Genomic DNA, 20,439 nt, shown 5'->3' with positions numbered 1-20,439 from the left:
GTCTGCTAGCTTTTCTGGTTCCAGGAAAAAAGCTTTTGATTCATCAAGCTTATTTGGAGTCGGGTCAAGCCCCTCCTCAGAGAATAACATTCTATTAGATCAGTCTCCACTTCCTGGGCTTTTAAGAATGAAGCTTCAGTTGATCAGATTTGCAAAGCTGCAACTTGGTCTTCTTTGCATACATTTACTAAATTCTATAATTTTGATGTATTTGCTTCTTCGGAAGCAGTTTTTGGTAGAAAAGTTCTTCAGGCAGCTGTTTCAGTTTGATTCTTCTGCTTCTGATTTAAGTTTTTTCTTTTTGATTATGAGACTAAACTTATGTTTTGGGTTGTGGATTAATTTTTTTCAGCGGAAAATGGCTGATTTTATTTTTATCCCTCCCTCTCTAGTTCCCCTTCTTGGGTATTGCTATCCTATACGTCACTAGCTCATGGACTCTTGCCAATTACATGAAAGAAAACATCATCTATGTAAGAACTTACCTGATAAATTAATTTCTTTCATATTGGCAAGAGTCCATGAGGCCCACTCTTTTTATGGTGGTTATGATTTTTTGTATAAAGCACAATTATTTCCAAATTCCTTTGTTGATGCTTTTTACTCCTTTCTTATCGCCCCACTACTTGGCTATCCATTAAACTGAATTGTGGGTGTGGTGAGGGGTGTATTTATAGGCATTTTGATATTTGGGAAACTTTGCCCCTCCTGGTAGGATTGTGTATCCCAAACGTCACTAGCTCATGGACTCTTGCCAATATGAAAGAAATGAATTTATCAAGTTCTTACATAAATTATGTTTTTTCATAAAAAATAATATTATTTAAAATTGTAAATAATTATTATAAATTATAATTAAATATTAGAATGATTTCTTAGAATTTTAAAAACCTCTATAATAATAATTTACATTAATTAAAATGTTTCATTATTTTATATAAAATAAATAGATAACGCAGCCTAATAGAACTCATGTTGAGATTAGCGCACATGAACAATTTTTTTACTCCTTTCTGGTTTAACAATCCTAAGTTATTTCTTTTGAGGTTCTACATGTGCCCAACACTTTGTCATATACCATTTTTAATATGTATATATGTGAGTGTAACACTTTATTTTAAAATGTATTTGATGTGTTTGTGCAGCTTTTATACTTAGCCTTACACTTGACTTCCGGTCTTAGGCCACGTTAATTCTTCAAGTGCTATATTAGGTTTTGTTCCCAAGCAATCTATAACTTTCAACTTGCAATGTGAGGGCTATTTAGTACGCAATATCCCTTAAAAATAAAAGTTGCGCTTAAGTGAAGTCAGGCACACTAACCCATTTTCTGGTAAATAATTTTTACTATGGACTTGTAATATCAAAGTCGCGTGCTAATGTTAGCGCAGTCAAGCGCCACTTGTAATCTAGCCCACTATGTTTTAGATTATATTGGAGTACTGCTACCATATTTTTTTAAAATCCTTATAATCTCCACTATGTCTTTTCTCAGTAAAATAGCGTTGTATGTGCCTAATGCAATTGAAATATAATGCATTCTAAGATTTAACCTGATTTCTGCAGGCAAAAGAGCATGCATTTTTTATTTGTTGGTGCATATGAATAAGATGAGTATAATATATTGTGTGCATATGATTTTTACAATTAGTTGAAGTTTCAGAATGGTTTACAGCCAGGGCCAGTGCCAGCATAAAGCTGCTTGGGCAGCTGCCTTACAGCACCCAAGAGGGGGGGGGGGCGGAAAAATCTGAATCCATTGGCTGGGAATTTCTAAAATATTTGCCAGCTGTGTGTTTCCCGCTGCACCACTCCTTCAGGGCACAGTGTTTGGGTGATTACAGGGGGGTGCTTCACACTGCACCCTCAGGATCACATTCTGAGCGCAGCGTTCAGGTGATGCAGGCCTAAAAATCCAAATCCACAGGGGGCGGAGCCAGTGGTTGAAGAGGCAGAACGTGTTATAGTAGAGCTCCTCACTTTATTTCCTATTTCATGGGCTAATTCATCACTTTATTGAAAGCTGGTGTATGGCAACAGTACTAAAGACATCTAGGAGGATGCTCTTCAAATTTTGTTCTGCCTATGCTCTTTAACACTAATTCATCGACATTGGAAGGTCTCCTGTGTAGTACGGCCTAAGTGAGTAACTTGGAGACTGTAGCCTATTAGAGTTTGTACTAACTATATTGCTATCTCCTTACTTCAACATGGAAACTATCGCACAAGAGCATCATGCCCTTCTAGCAGAACTTGAAGCAGCAATGCTCCAGCATATCGACTATGTGTTTCGGACACCACAGCCAGAGGAGGGATATCACTCAGTTGTCAGACAACCGGACCCGGAGGTGCCGGTACCTGAGGAACATCAAGGGCGGGCTGTTCAGACTACCGAGTCAGCATGGGCAGATCTTACCTCGCAGAGCGAGTTACAGGACACCGCAGCCACTTCACTTAACAAGCAGAGCCTGAAAGAGATAGACCCTAGCTGCTTGGCTATGCCTCAGCAATTGTTGGTCCGGACGACTCCTAATCTGGAGATAGCTAAGCTCCTATCAATACCAACGAGACCGGACATATTGACCACCCTGATAATGAGACCTGACGCCTTGGCCATCCTAAATGAAGCACACTCCCAACTCTTAATACCCGGTGGGGAGATTATGACCATATTAGAGGGAAACAGGATTGGCATTGGATAGGCACCTTTAATAAACCGAGCGGCAAGATTGAGAACCTAAATGGTGCTGCTGAATAAAATTACTTTCTCCAATTAACACCCTATCATTTGGAGATCTGTTTACGTGACTGTTCTATATATATGAACTTTTTCCACACTGCTAAAAATAAGTACTAATCGACTGTGGACTTTATTTACCAGTGAAACAGGTTATATCATTGTAGTCCTCTGTATTTGTATATGTTCTCAGATACAATCTTTTTTTGGTAACGATATCATCACTGCTGTTCACCGCATAGTAAATAGAGGAAATTATATATACTTACTTACTTAACAGTTCAAGATAGTTGATTCATAGATATTTGCTGGTTCATACTGTTTGAGGTTTATAGCTGTATACAGTTGTTTTATAGGTAAATGAAGATTAAGTTATACATATTAATAGTTGAATCTCTCCTCTTATGTTTGACATTATACTACAGGAAACATGGATATCCATATTGTCATGATTCCTTTCTTACTGAATAATACATGTATACTATGTACCATTACTGCACCTTTAAATAACAATTAGCTCTCCACAGATCTATAAAAGGTCACCTCTCACTCTCCACAGTGCTTGGTATTGGACCGTGGTATTCCTGCTACAGTCATTTTCCCTAGCCTCTTTGTGAATCCCGCTTCACTTGCTCTTGCACTGCAATCATCGGAACTGAATCCGCTCAGCTCACCACCAGCTGTTCAACATCGGAACTCCTTGCGGTGACGTCACACGCCAACTCCACGCTGCAGCTCCTCCATTCCACCGGATCTCTGCTCTCCATCTGCACGGGTTACATATTTTCTATCTCTGCCCGGGCGAACTTACCATAGAGCTGCCAGTGTTCTCAAAAGAAAGCAAGTATATACTATATCACCAACTTATATATTGCGCAATATTTTAAACTTTATTTCTTAGCGGAGCCAATCTGCCTTCTCACTGTTTACATGCTCCGTTCACTTTTGCTTATTTTTTCCTCTGGTTGTTATTTAACTGTACAGTTCATATCCTGTCACATATTCTGATTTATATTCAAACCCATCATGGTATTTGTGCTGTCTTTATTTTTGCTGCATAAGTTGCGTATCAATCCCCTAGCAGTTTTAGAATAACAGCAGCCTTGTTACCTCATATTAATTCATCTGAGATATTATGTGGGTTCTCACATTACATTGTCTGTAATTCATGTTATTACCCAATAATATCCAAGGTACACTACAGCACTTACATTATCTCAGCAGCTGTGGTTCACACTGACACCTCACTTTATTCTAGATTTCTAGGAAATATCATCACAGAATACCAAGCCCTTAAAAATGGACCCAGCTGAGATGTCAAATCAAATCCAAGCTCTCACGCAAAGAGTGGATTTGCTAACAGAAGGGCTCAATTCCCTAAAGCAAGAAAATGGAGCTCTGAAAGCCTATATCAAAGATTATGTGGAAACAAAATCACGTTTCCAAGAACCCCAGGTCAGCTTACCTGACGTTTTCACTGGAGACAGGAAAACATTTAGAGACTTTAAAAATTCTTGTTTGTTACTATTTACTTTAAAGCCGTATACATACCCAACAGATCGAGTTAAGGTTATGACCACAATCTCATATTTAAGAGCTGAACCCAGAAGTTAGGCGAATAATTTCCTAGAAAGTAACGATGACATCTTAAATTCTCTTGAGTCTTTTTTCTCTGCTTTGGGACAATTATATGACGATCCCTATAAGCAAATGACGGCTGAAACAGCCATGAGATCCCTAAAACAGAGAAAAAGGGATGTAGAAGTTTATATCTCTGACTTTAAAAGGTGGGCGAAAGACACCCAGTGGAATAATCTGTCATTAAGGAACCAGTATCGCTTGGGTCTTTCTGACGCCATAAAGGATGAGCTTTCACGCACAGAGCTACCTGCGACTCTAGAAGAATTGATAAATCTTAGCATCAGTATCGATAGACGCCTCCGAGAGAGACAACATGAGAAGGGCTCCCATGACAGCTATATAAAAAGATCTACAAACATAACCCCTAGTTATGTGCCAACAAAGAATACAAGTGAGCCTATGGATATAGGGTTCCTAAAAGGACCGATATCCACTCAGGAGAAACTCAGAAGACGCTCTCACAAATTATGTATGTACTGCGCCTCTGATGAACACCTTGTAAATACATGTCCAATTCTACAAAAGCAAAAACAGGGTAAGAATACTCACATATATCATACAATTAATGCAGACAGTAATTCCTGTGATTATTGTAAATTATCCCTCTCGTTACAGTGGGAACAACTTCGAGTCAACGTCACAGGGATAATTGATTCCGGAGCTACAGCTTCATATATTGATTTGTGTTTCACTAGGTTAAATAAAATTCCACTTATAAAGAAATTGTGTCCTGTACCTTTAAGGGGAATAGACGGGGAGGTTCTACCAACTGGGCCTGTAGTATTCGAAACCATACCACTATTAGTTACAACACAAGATCACCATAGGGAATACATATCATTTGATGTGATAACATCCCCCACTTTCCCTATAATATTAGGCTTGCAATGGTTGCGTATACACGACCCCCACATTTCCTGGTCCACTTCTACACTACAATTCACCTCTGAATATTGTTCAACAACCTGCTTCCCTACTCTATTGCTACAACCCATTTCTGACACACAAATACCCAACATTCCAAAAGACTACTCAGATTTCTCGGATGTCTTTGATAAAAAAGAATCCGAGAACCTACCTCCACATCGCTCTTATGACTGCCCAATTGACATCTTACCAGGAGCAGTCATACCTTGTGGTCACGTCTTCCCCATGTCAAACCCTGAGTTGCAACATCTAAAAACATATATAGATGATAATCTCAGGAAGGGGTTCATACGTCCATCAACTTCTCCCACAGCTGCGGGGATGTTTTTTGTTAAAAACAAAGACGGAACTTTAAGGCCCATAGTAGACTATAGGCAACTGAATAAGGTTACCATAAAGAATCGATACCCCCTGCCTCTCATCTCTCAATTAATTGAGAGATTAGAAGGTTCCACCATCTTTACAAAACTAGACCTAAGGGGGGCTTATAACCTTATCCGTATGAGGGCAGGAGACGAATGGCTGACGGCGTTCCGTACTCGGTATGGTCTTTACGAGTACACCGTCATGCCATTCGGTCTCTGTAACGCCCCTGCTACTTTTCAGCGTTTCATACATGACGTTTTTAGTGACATCTTGGATGTTTTCGTAGTTATCTACCTCGATGACATTTTGATATACTCCAAAACACCCAGTGAACATATCAACCATGTCAGACAAGTCCTTTCTTGTTTAAGAGGTCACTCCCTTTACGCAAAGGCAGAAAAATGCATTTTCAATTCCCATGCTATCACATTTTTGGGGTATCAGATCTCCGATAAAGGAATTCAAATGGATAACACTAAAATAGAAACCATTCTCAATTGGCCAAGGCCTACTAACAAGAAACAAGTTCAGAGTTTCTTGGGTTTTTCAAACTTCTACCGTAAGTTTATACATAACTTCGCTAGTATAGCAAAACCCCTTACCAATCTTACAAAAAACAACCACTTCCTTTGGACGCAAGAGTCACAAACTGCCTTTGATCTTCTAAAAAAGAAATTTACTACAGCTCCAATTCTAAGATACCCCAACAACCAGCTTCAATACGTTCTAGAGGTTGATGCATCAGACTTCGCAATAGGTGCAATTCTCTCTCAAAGGGTACAACTACAACAACCCCTCCATCCAGTTGCCTTCTATTCCAGATGTCTGACCTTATCTGAGACTCATTACCCAGTAGGAGATAAGGAACTTCTAGCAATCAAAGCTGCTTTTGAACAATGGCGACACTTATTGGAGGGTGCTACATTTCCTACCATTGTGTACACCGATCATCGGAATTTGCAGTATTTGAAATCAACAAAAAGTCTCACCGCCAGACAGGATCGATGGAATCTGTATTTTTCTAGATTCGATTTCCTCATAACATACAGACCTGCCAATAAAAATGGTAAAGCGGATGCCCTCTCCCGATTACCAACGAAAGACTCCTACATACATGTACCCCAGTCCGTGATACCCAAGGAGAAGTTCCTACTATTCCTAATTGACTCTACTAACTTACTCAGACAAGAACAACAAAACGACTTGAACAAACCTCATCATCAACTGCAACTAAACTCAGACGCCATATTCCATCATAACGGGAAACTGTATGTACCACCATCCCTTAGAGACACCCTTCTCCAATCCTCTCATGATTCATATTTCGCTGGACACAGTGGCATATACAAAACTCAAGAGTTGCTAAAAAGAACCTACTGGTGGCCTAGTATGGCAACAGATGTTACTAAATATATACAATGCTGTTCAACATGTGCTACATCCAAACGTTCTAAACACCGGCCCTATGGTTTACTACTTCCAATTTCAACGCCAACAAGACCATGGACTGATATAGCATTAGATTATATAGTGGATTTACCCAGATCATCGAACAACAATACCCTTGTCGTAATAGTAGATTTATTTAGTAAAATGATACATCTTGTACCATACCATAAACTCCCAACAGCCGCTGAAACCATTCAAATCCTCCTCACCAATGTTTTCCGGTTACATGGACTACCTCAAAGGATTCTTACTGATCGTGGCTCCCAGTTCACCAGTGCACTATGGACAGAATTCTGTAATAGATTTTCAATAGACAAAAAGCTCTCATCCTCCTACCATCCACAAACTAATGGACAAACAGAGAGATGCAACCAATGGGTCAAACAATTCTTACGCACGTACTGTCATTCCAACCAGAATGCTTGGTCCACTCATATACCTTTCGCAGAGTTCGTATTCAATAACACAGTTCATTCTACAACCAAACAGACCCCATTTTTTATTAATTACGGATATCACCCAAGTTTCCAATTATTACCTGGAAATAGCAACTCAGTTCATATCAACGACCTGACACATAACATCACTTCAAATTTCAGTGCAGTACAAATAGCTATTGATGAAGCAAAACTTCTACACAAAAGATACTATGATAAAACCCGGATTCCCTCACCATCGTATGCCGTTGGGGATCTTGCTTGGCTATCCACCAAGAATCTCCGTCTCAACACCCCATCCAAAAAACTCTCACCCTTATACATTGGTCCATTTCCCATTGTTAAAATTATAAATAGCAATGCGGTACGACTTCAGCTACCAGACACTCTTAAAATCCACCCTACCTTCCATGTTGCTCTCCTGAAACCCTATTGAGCAGTTCGGAAACCTCCTACCCTACAAACTCTACCACCAGTCGCTATCGACCCTAACATCGAATATGAGGTTCATTCTATCCTGGACTCCAGGAGACTGCGGGGAGTCTTACAGTACCTCATACGATGGAAGGGTTACAAAGAAGAAGACGACTCTTGGGAACCGGCAAGTAACATCTCCGCCCCACGTCTGGTATCTAGATTCCATCAGCAGAATCCTGATCGTCCAGGACCATGAGCCTCGGAGTGGCTCCTTGGAGGGGGTGTCCTGTCATGATTCCTTTCTTACTGAATAATACATGTATACTATGTACCATTACTGCACCTTTAAATAACAATTAGCTCTCCACAGATCTATAAAAGGTCACCTCTCACTCTCCACAGTGCTTGGTATTGGACCGTGGTATTCCTGCTACAGTCATTTTCCCTAGCCTCTTTGTGAATCCCGCTTCACTTGCTCTTGCACTGCAATCATCTGAACTGAATCCGCTCAGCTCACCACCAGCTGTTCAACATCGGAACTCCTTGCGGTGACGTCACACGCCAACTCCACGCTGCAGCTCCTCCATTCCACCGGATCTCTGCTCTCCATCTGCACGGGTTACATATTTTCTATCTCTGCCCGGGCGAACTTACCATAGAGCTGCCAGTGTTCTCAAAAGAAAGCAAGTATATACTATATCACCAACTTATATATTGCGCAATATTTTAAACTTTATTTCTTAGCGGAGCCAATCTGCCTTCTCACTGTTTACATGCTCCGTTCACTTTTGCTTATTTTTTCCTATGGTTGTTATTTAACTGTACAGTTCATATCCTGTCACATATTCTGATTTATATTCAAACCCATCATGGTATTTGTGCTGTCTTTATTTTTGCTGCATAAGTTGCGTATCAATCCCCTAACAGTTTTAGAATAACAGCAGCCTTGTTACCTCATATTAATTCATCTGAGATATTATGTGGGTTCTCACATTACATTGTCTGTAATTCATGTTATTACCCAATAATATCCAAGGTACACTACAGCACTTACATTATCTCAGCAGCTGTGGTTCACACTGACACCTCACTTTATTCTAGATTTCTAGGAAATATCATCACACATATATTGTATGTATTCTATGTAAAGCTATTTATATGTTTTATTATACAGTAATTATGAAAGTGCGAGGTACCTCGTTATATTTTGTACATAAATATATTTCTTGAAATTTAGGTTTAGCTTTTTAGCTTACATGGTCATAAGATGTACTCTCCACATGGATATTACTTGAGATATCTCCATTTTTGGTGTTCATGGTGATAATGGTGGGACATGGATACATATACAACTTTGAGCGCCGAAGATGTAAGGGGATAGATCTCTGCTTAAACTATGGGATCTACTAGATTATTTAATACTCAGTATATATACATTGAATTTAGCCTACCTCATGGAATACTAATAGACATAGTATGGGACAATGTTGTGCATGCTTCTAGGTGGTCTCTGAAAGGGCTGATATGTGCCTAGAGGTTCCTAAGATAGTTAGATATATGAGGGCTGGGCTGTCGGCTGCCGGGATGGCGCAGTACTGACTTCATAGTGAACGATAATGGGGAATCTACTTAACGTATTAAAACCTCAAACAGCCCAGAATATACTTATATAAGTTAACCACTAATATTACTCTAACAAGTACAACCTATCCATAGTATACTCATAATTTTATCCCCAAAAAGTTCCTTATCATATTTACATAACGTGCATTATTAAACTTTCTGTAGCAGTGATAAACCTTTATTTAAAATATCTGAGAGCTATAAAAAAGCGTGAGACAAACTCTTTATAATATTATTGACTCTGTTTGCACTCCCCCCCCCCCCCCATAGTTGGAAAATAGATCCTATAGACTTCTCCCTAATTTCTCATTTATATGCTTCATCGAAGCGGCTACTGATAATCCCCTCCTAATCTTCAATCTAAAATGAGGTTCCAATAGTACCAGTTCCTTTACTCAATTTCTTTTAATAGCAATTTGAACAGAGTGTGTGAGTAGCTTATGTTTTTTTTTTTGTTTGTTTCCTTAAACTCTTTATATATATGCTTCATTAAAGCGGCTACTACTAATCCCCCTCCCATCATATAAACCAAAATGAGGTTCCAATATTACCAGTTTTGTCATAGAAGCCTACAATGACCACTTGAATAGCAGGTATGCACAAAATATTTACTTATTTAATATGTTTCTTAAATATTAATATCTTATTTCATACTTTAGCTAATTGTTTATAGTACGTGTCGTTTGATCTTTTTACTAATGCACCTGAGTTCTGGTTTGTATGGCTATGTTAGCTCCAATAATATATACCCGGCCTCAAAGCTATATTTCCTTATACCTGCCCCCTAGCCTCTAACCACACTCCTTTGTATTTCAGATGGCTCCGTTCCCCCATTATCCCTTATTTCCCCCCTTCCTTACACCATTGAGCTTACTTCGAAAGCAAAGGAAAATGAATCCTATAGAACCATGTATTTTTTCTCTCCATGATAACAACCTAATTCATTCATCAACTATATTCTATCTCCATGATCTTAAAAATTTCCAGTTATAAATAGACTTTGAAGTGTGAACCACTCATTTTCTGTACTGGAACGGAGTAGACAGATTGCTAAAAGATCTATTATATCATTGATAGTATTTTGGTATTAACTGTATTGATATGTCTGATCACTTGCATCTTTCTAGACAGTGATGATATGTTGATGAGTGTACTTCATATGTTTGTAGGTATACTCTAGGGAGCGCCTCAAAGTGGGCAGGGATATAAGAATAACATTAAACTAATATGTATGGTATAATGCAAATTTAATAAAATGTTAGTTTAATAAAATTAAACTAATATGTATAGTATAATGCAAATTTAATAAAATGTTAAAAACTTGTGTTAAAATTACTCAACACAACAATATATCAATTCTTATAAATTAAAATCACAAAAATACACAACAATGTTCATGGATCCATGATTTACAATACAGAATTAAAGTACAAAAAATAAAAAATAGAATAAAACCATATAACCGTAGTAGCAAAACGTGCAGTCCTAAATGGTTAAAATAGTCTGCTAAATGATTAATATGGTTGGCAGTCCAAAAATGGCGGTCTGAAGTGCCGGTCTGGCAATATAAATGAAAAAATATTAAAAAAATTTACTAGTTGAAAAATTATATTAAACAATAAATTGTATCTCCAAATGTGGTGGAAAGAAAGTTAAGTTCCAAGATGTGAGTTAATGTTCCAAGTCCTTTATGGGTGATCCAACCTTTGGTAGGTGTATCCTGTGTGTGGTAATTGTGAAGGTGTCCAAGAAGGGGATAAAAATATGTGCTTTAAAAATGCAACAAAAAATTGGTGTCCTTAAGGTGTAGTACAGTATAAAAGATTATAAAAAATTTTGATGAAAAAAATAATAAAATAATAAGTGAAAAAAATTGTTCTTAAATCACACAAAAATAGATAATAGTGAAGTGTTTGTTAAATCCAAAAAAAAATATATAAAAGTATTCCCAGTGTACCTGTGGAATACAAAAGACAAATGGTGCAATAACGCTAAATAAGTCCTATACTAAATGAAATGAGGCTTACCATCAATAGCCAACGCGTTTCGGCCCTTCCTTGGGCCTTTCTCAAGACTGTCTTGAGAAAGGCCCATTTAGGACTGCACGTTTTGCTACTACGGTTATATGGTTTTATTCTATTTTTTATTTTTTGTACTTTAATTCTGTATTGTAAATCATGGATCCATGAACATTGTTGTGTATTTTTGTGATTTTAATTTATAAGAATTGATATATTGTTGTGTTGAGTAATTTTAACACAAGTTTTTAACATTTTATTAAATTTGCATTATACTATACATATTAGTTTAATTTTATTAAACTAACATTTTATTAAATTTGCATTATACCATACATATTAGTTTAATGTTATTCTAATATCCCTGCCCACTTTGAGGCGCTCCCTAGAGTATACCTACACCATTTCGGAGAATCTGAAGACAAACTAGGTGTCTTACTTTTTCTGGGGAGCTAGTAGGATATAGGAGAGGCGCTGTGAGAAACCCATCAATTTCAAGTACTTCATATGTTTACAGAAGAACGAATTGTTATCCATAATGGTTGAAACTTATTACATAATTTGCTGGTGATATATATATTTAATGTTTTATACTCTATCAAGCCCAAAAGTGGCTATAGACTCGTCACTTACCTCCATTGCGTATTTATACTTTACCATGGTCCAAGAGTGGCCTACTTATTTAAGAAGAGGAATATATAATTGCAAAAATGAGGTTACTGATATCTCTGCCTATTTCATTTGGATTATAGATTTACCTGACTGTACACTGTTTTATTACCGTGAATTGTATCCTAGCATTTGTACTACTCAAGTTTTGGCAATTCTACATACATTGTATATGTTTATATTAACCTCAATAAAAAAATAATTGGGGGAAAAAAAATCCAAATCCCCAGCCTAGGGATTCAGATTTCTAAAAAGCCTACCTGCTGTTTACTTCACGCTGCACCCTCTCTCCTTCAGGGCACAGCGTTCAGGTGCTTAACGCTGTGTTCTCAGTGTTCAGGTGCAGCAGGGAGGTGGGCTTAAAAATTTAATTTTTAAAATACCTGCCAGACGCAGCAATCAGATTATCCACCCCCTCATTACAAACTTCCAGCACAGAGGCAGCTTAACTATAATTTCAAAGGGTGCATGACGTCCTTCAGGTCAGTCAGTTTTAATAAATACCTGTCCTGGCTGAAGGCAAGCAATTAATGCCACAGATTTCTTCATGCTTTAAGGTAAAAATGCAAAAAAAAGGGAACATGGTGAGATGGGGATAGAGCAAGGGATATGGGGAGATAGGGACACAGCAGGGGACATGAGGACAGTCAGAGTAGGGGAGATGGTGACAGAACAGCAAACATGGTGGGATGTGGACAGAGCAGGGGAGATGGGGATAGAGTAGGGGAGATGGTGACAAAGCATGAGACATTGGGGACAGAGAAGGGGAGATGGTGATTGACAAAGCAGGAGAGATGGGGGACAGTCAGAGTAGGGAACATGGAAAAAGCTGACATGATGAGATGGGGACAGAGCAAGAGAGATGGGGAAAGTTAGAGCAGGAGCTATAGGGACAGAAAAGGGGAGATAGGGAGAGAGCAAGGGACATGGGCAGATGGGCACAGAGATGGGTAGATGGGGACAAAATGGGGAATAGAATAGGGGAGAGCATAAGGAAGTATACTGCAAGGAGTTTGTGCCACTTTAGTCCTGCAATCTGGCATGGGAAGAGGTGATATTAGGATTATAGGTGAGTTAGTATCTCTCCCACACAGTTCATCTAAGATCCTTGTGCCTCCACATTATCCATCTAATTTTTCCTCTCATCCACACATTTTATATCAGTTTACACACTCTTTCATCCTGCTCATACCACTTTTTGTATCTCTCTTTCACCCTGAGCTTTTACACTCTCTACTCCCCAATGTCCATTTCAACCCTACCCCATATCACCCCTCTGTTTATTATAGGATACTCTTAAAAAGCAATGATGACACACAGGACTAGTCCTATACACAGAGTTTAAGCAATGATGCATGTTTAGATGCAACACTGTTAAAACTCTGCAAATCTGTAAGTCAGGCCCATCAAAGTGCTGTAATGCCATGATGATGGACAATAAGAGTATAGAAAAAAATAGTTTTACATTTAATACGCCTGAAAAGTGAAGGAGCATTAAGTCGGTGGAGAAGCAAAGCAGATAGTCTGAGAGCAACACAATGAGAGGAAGCGACCAGGTTGGCTTGTTCTGTGAGAAATATAACATCTTTCTTATTGTTTACATAGCCAAAAAAGTACATTCAAAATGCCGAAACTATATAAAGAGAAGAAACCATCAGGAGCAGCTTTTAGAAAAAGATGAGCAGAGAAAGAAAAAGCTGGGAAGCAGATGTCTGGAGTTTTAAGAAGTACTTTACCTCTCAAAGAATTCAGAAAGCAAGATACTCCTGCTTCAGAACCAGTTTACAATGTGGGAGACAATTCAGTACACATATATATTGATGAGGAATCTTCAGCATCAGCTGCATCATACAGTCAGCCCATGACTCTGCTAATCTGGGTGATGCAAACGCAGACGAAAGTCAAGAACAGGGAGATGATGAGCAACCTTTAACATCATCTGCATCATATGTACACTCTTGAAAAGACTATTGATACAGATGGATCAAGTGATGAAGAAAGAGATGCAGAAGGAACAATCTTCTACTTTGGAGACTCTTGATTTGTCTGATCCAGCTGATTGGCAGCTGTTCTCACCACCTCACTAAGGAATGCTATTGTCAGGAAAGGTCCTGCAAAGCAAAAAAAAAAAATTGTTTTTTTCCCAAAGATACATCCAATAGACATTTTACTAAAGCAAATTACAAGCGACAGCTGCCAAACGGAGAAGAGACCTTTAGAAACTGGCTGGTTTATTCTGTTAAGTTGGACAAAGTGTCTTGTTTTTGTTGTATTTGCAACTAAAATAACCACAAAGTTGACATGTGGAGGCTATAATGATTAGAAGAACTTGTCTCAAAATCTTTGCATTCATGAAATGTCTACTTCTCATCTTGTTCCTGTAAGAGACTGGAATAGACTATCTCGAAGACTTGGATCTGGAAAAATAATTAAATGCTGCTTACCAGAGATTTTTGGCAGCAGATTTTTGGCAAAATGTTGTTAATGGGCTTGTAGGCATAGTAAAGTACCTTGGTCGCCAGTGCTTGGCTTTCAGAGGTAGCAGATACATTATATAGTGAAAATATTGGCAATTATCTGCAGCTTGTGGAAATGCTGGCCACATTTGATTTGGTTATGCAGGAAAATCTGAAATGAATTAAAAAGAAGGATATTTTCCAACATTATTTAGGGAAAGACATTCAAAATGAACTAATCAGCCTTAAAGCCAAAGAAATAACGAGACACATTCTGCAGTTATTGAAAATAATCAAAGTATTATTTCATTATACTTGATTGCACCCCAGACATTACTCTCATTAAACACATGATTATAATTGTTAGATTTGTGCCCATCAAGGAAGGGAAGTCTCCTACTGCTGAACCAGAGGTCTGTATACACTAATGATTTTTAGGTTTTATCCAAATCCAAGGTTTTAGCCAAATTCAACTGAAAAAGGTCTGACTGAGGCAGTTTTGACTGAACTTGAAAAACTTAAGATTGCCCTTGGTGATATGAGAGGACAAGGATATGATAATGGTTCCAATATGAAAGGCAAACACCAAGGTGTTCAGAAAAGGATCCTTGATTTAAACTCACGTGTCGTTTATGTTCCCTGCAGCGCTTACACTCTAAATCTAGTGGTGAATGATGCAGCCATGTCATGCTGGGATGCAGCAACATTCTTTTCTGTTGTGCATAAAATATATGTTTTTTTTGTCAGGATACATACTTCGTTGGAATGTTTTGAAGAAGCACAATGGCAAACTAACAGTGAAACCTTTGTCTGACACCAGATGGTCTTCAAGAATAGATGCTGTTCGTCCGTTTAGGTTCCAGGTTGTAGAAATTTATGATGCTTTGTCTGAAATGTCAAGAGATGACTCACACACAGCAATGGCACAATTTGATCGCAAAATAATTAAATAACTTTAAATGTTTGTATTTCATTGTATTGTGGTATAACATACTGAATAGAATTAACTTTGTCAGCAAACTACTTCAAAGCAAAACGATGTAGCTTCCGGGTTTGTGCAAAATGAAATTGTTTTAGGGGGGTTATACATATAGTCCGCTCTGGAACGCAAATAAACTTCCACTACTGCGCTCAGCACAGGTCAATCTACCAATCAAAAGTGGCATACAGCCAAGCCATGTCAAGCTCAGGGTCGGAGGTTTTTTTTTTTGAGCAACACATCTTGACTATTTTAAATTGTTTTGTGTTAATGATTACATGTTAATAAAAATAATAATCTTTTGGTTTAATGAAACTCTGAAATTACACTTTTATAACTATGAATCTTGTACTCAAATGAAATATGATCATCGAATGTGCATTTATGGTTCCACTGATATGTTTGGACATTTAAAGGGACAGTCTACTTTAAAACTGCTATTGCTTAGAAAGAAAGATAATGCCTTTATTATCCATTTCCCAGCTTTGCATAACCAACACTGTTAAATTAATATACTTTTTACCTCTTTGATTACCTGTATCTAAGCCACTGCAGACTGTCCCTTATCTCAGTGCTTTTTACAATCTCGCATTTTGGACACTTAGTGTTTGTTCTTGCATAATAATTATAATTTTCTACAGGAGTGTGCACAATGATATCTATGTGGCACACATTAACTAGCACTAACTGTTGTGGAAGACTTAAAAAACAATGAGATAAGGGGCAGCCTGCTGGGGGTTTAGAAACAGGCAAACTTAGAGGTCATAAAGTATCAAAATAAGAATGTTGGTTATGCAAAGCTTGAGAATGTGTAGTAAAGGTGTATTCTATCTTTTAAAATAAAAATAAAAAATCATGTAGATTGTCGCTTTAATTATGTTAATTTTAAATTACTCAGATTTATTTTCAAATTATTAATAGTGCACAAAATGAATTGAAATTAATGATTACGTAAAAACAGTATTCAGATATATCATCAATATTAATTAATATTACTTTCACTTTGGTCACATATAATTTGCTTCCATTAAAGGAACATTTAGCGCATTGTATTTTAACTAAAATGCATGCGCATTACCTCAGGCTTTTTATGTGTTTTAATTTAAAGCTTTTATAGATAAATGGCCATTTTTTCCATTCACAAAATTCATTAGTCTAGGGGAGCGCTCAATAATAGAATTATTTAAATTTAAATATATATATATATATATATATATATATATATATATATATATATTGTTATTCTGTGTCATTATTATTATTTAGTTATGCTTGTTTATCTATGGGTGATCCGTTACTTACAAGAAATTTGCTCCCTGTTCTAAAGAGCACTCCCAGGAAGTGCAGATCAGGAGAGAACCCAGGTTGCCCATTGTGATTGGCTAATGTGAATTAACCACACAGTGAATTTAGAAAGCAGCGTAGATTACAATGAAGATTGAGGTAAAACAGGATGAAATAAAAAAAAGAAAGGTATTTGAGTATTTTTAAAGTAAATATTAAACTATTGAATGAAAATATAAAAAAAAATTACTTTAATATCCCTTTAAAGTGAATATAAAGTCACACTGTCCCGTTAACACTGCAGTAACCGTTACTGAAAAAAATATGTACTTTAATTCATCATTTTTTAAAGTTTTAGCTTTTTAGCTTGTATTTTAACTTACTAGCCGTGTGCTCGAAGTAGTAATCCTCTGCCCGTCATCTTAGCTTTTTGAGTAACAGATAATGCAAAATCATTGAATCCCCCCGGGAGGACCAAACCCCTTTTCAATACATCACGCTTTCCTATTGCGCCTGCGTAAAACCGCTACTCTTCTATTCAATTAAAACGCGTGTTCACGCTTCGCGCATGCGCTGTAGCATTATTTATGGTCCTACAGCCAGGTAAGTAGCGATCGTATCGCTGCTGTTTTAAAAACGTATAATTACTTGCTAAACCGATTTTAAAATGTGCAATATAATAATATAATTGTGGTGCATATAGAACATAAAAATAAATTATTGGCAATATAGTGGAACGCATGCGCAGTTGATGTAGTAGACGGGAGCGCGCTTTGCGACTATGTAAAATGAGGAAGTAGAGGATGGGAGGAGCTGTGCTTGTAAACGGCCGAAAATTGGTGAGATAAATATAACTATTTTTTTTTTTTTTATTGCGCATTAAAGTGAAGGTCAAGTCTGGCTTAGTCGCACACTCCGTTCTGTAATTATAAATAACCTTGATGTTCATTCATGATTTATGCTAAATGTTGTCAAGAAACGTTTATATTTTACCTTTTAATTCTCCCCCGTTGTACTATGATTGTCCGCCCGCCATCTTGCCAATATTGAGATTTTTAAACTGTAATCTCCAATCTCCGTTCCCCCCCCCCCCCGGGCCTTCAGCCCCTTGTTCGCCACGTCATTAGTCTCTTATGCGCGAATGCGTTAAAGACCTGCTAGCGTCATCAACCTCTCATGCTCGTGCATGAGACGCGCATGCGTATTCGGCTTCATTATTTTTTGGATACATTTATTCACTCACAACGATCGATCGCGCTACAAGAAAGTATAGCGAGTGACACGATCGCATAGTATTCAATGAATGAACGTATTCATTCATTAAATACTATGTTTCACTGTTAGGGATCATAAAATTTGGACGCATGCGCAATTGCGGTGACCATACGCATGTGCAGTTTATTTGCAGGATTGTGCACAAGCTTTTCAGTGACGTAGTGAGTGTGTGGGACCGCTCGCTACGTCACTAGTACTGAATAAGGAAGTGGTGGAGGGGAGGAGTCAGAATGAAAAACGGAGGTATTATATATTATCATTTTATAAAAAAAGTACAAACTATAGAAAAAAAAAAAGAGCGACTTAAATGCCAATATGTTAACGTGTACATTCCACTAGTCCATCAGCATAAAATTGACCTTCACTTTAAACCCACCACCACAATTATCTGCTTTTTGTATAAGCCAATGACGTCACTTTTGGTCGCCAACCATCATGTGGGCAAGCACAAGGGTAAATGTATACATATGTAAAGTATGGCAGAATGTGCAGCACAATGCTGAGGCGCTACGTTAATTCCTAATAGGATTATACTTTAAATTAAACATACAAGACATAGCTAATAAACAAGGGGGTCGATCCGATAAAAATCGTCGCCCACAAAATTCGGCGACGCCAATATTTGCGCGGGTTTGGTATCCTATATACGGCGTAACCTAGAAGTTACGCGCGTATATTTCTGCCGTCACCCGTAGTTTTTTGGGCCATAGGCAGGTATACCAAACCCGCGCAGTTTGGTATCCAATATACAGCGTAAGGACTTACGTGGCAAAAATGGAGAAATCTTACTCCATATTCACCTCGCCACAAAAAGCAGCCGTAAGAAGCCTTACGCTGACTATTGGAGCCCCGTAACTCCCTAAACTGGCTGCTAAATAAACCTAACACCTAACGCATGCGCAATGTCTATCTCCCTGTCAACCGCGATCTGCTAAATAAAACCTAACACCTAACGCATGCGCAATGTCTATCTCCCTGTCAACCGCAATCCCCCGCCGCAATCCCTAATAAAGTATTTAACCCCTAAACCGCCGCCATCTACATAAACTAACCCCCTACTGTGAGCCCCTAAAACCGCCACCATCTAACTGATCTATCCCCTAATGTGAATCCCTAAAACCGCCACCATCTAACTGATCTATCCCCTAATGTGAACCCCTTACACCCCCGCCATCTATATTAAAATTATTAACCCCTAATTTAATCTACCTACCCCGCCGCCAGCTATATTATCTATATTAACCCTAAGTATATTATAGTTAATATAGTTATTACATTATATATATTAACTATATTAACCCTAATTATATTAGGGTTAATATAGTTAATATAGTTACTATAGTATTTATATAAACTATATTAACTCTATCTAACCCTAACACCCCTAACTAAATTCTTATTAAATAAATCTAATTCATTTTATAAACTAAAATATTCCTATTTAAATCTAAATACTTACCTATAAAATAAACTCTAACGGCTAGATTTAGAGTTTTGTCTGTAAGGACCCGCGTATCTAACGCTGGCTTTTTTCTGGCCGCACCTTTAAAATAACTCTGGTATTGAGAGTCCACAGAATGGCTTCGTTAGGCTCCAAAAAAGGAGCGTAGAGCATATTTAACGCAACTTCAACTCTCGATACCAGAGTTGCTTACGGATGCGGCCAGCCTCAAAAACGTGCTTGTGCACGATTCCCCCATAGGAAACAATGGGGCTGTTTGAGCTGAAAAAAAACCTAACACCTGCAAAAAAGCCGCGTTCAGCTCCTAACGCAGCACCATTGTTTCCTATGGGGAAACAGTTCCTACGTCTGCACCTAACACTCTAACATGTACCCTGAGTCTAAACACCCCTAACCTTACACTTATTAACCCCTATTCTGCCGCCCCCGCTATCGCTGACCCCTGTATATTATTTTTAACCCCTAATCTGCCGCTCCGTAAACCGCCGCTACTTACATTATCCCTATGTACCCCTAATCCGCCGACCCCTATATTATATTTATTAACCCCTAATCTGCCCCCCACAACGTCGCCTCCACCTGCCTACACTTATTAACCCTTAATCTGCCGACCGGACCGCACCGCTATTATAATAAAGTTATTAACCCCTAATCCGCCTCACTAACCCTATAATAAATAGTATTAACCCCTAATCTGCC

The 20,439-nt window shown here is 38.0% G+C and overlaps 1 long non-coding RNA gene across 1 annotated transcript in view; it reads right to left on the bottom strand.

Annotated features, from left to right (window-relative positions):
• Positions 1-14,349: 14,349 nt before the first annotated feature.
• LOC128647727 (uncharacterized) overlaps positions 14,350-20,439 on the bottom strand; it is a 109,723-nt gene continuing 103,633 nt past the window's right edge. The window contains exon 3 of the long non-coding RNA XR_008400390.1: positions 14,350-14,395. This is a non-coding gene — a long non-coding RNA (uncharacterized LOC128647727). The remainder of the gene's footprint in view (positions 14,396-20,439) is intronic.

This window comes from Bombina bombina, chromosome 2, assembly GCF_027579735.1.
Source record: "Bombina bombina isolate aBomBom1 chromosome 2, aBomBom1.pri, whole genome shotgun sequence".
NCBI lineage: Eukaryota > Metazoa > Chordata > Amphibia > Anura > Bombinatoridae > Bombina > Bombina bombina.
This window is presented reverse-complemented; position numbering and strand designations above follow the sequence as displayed.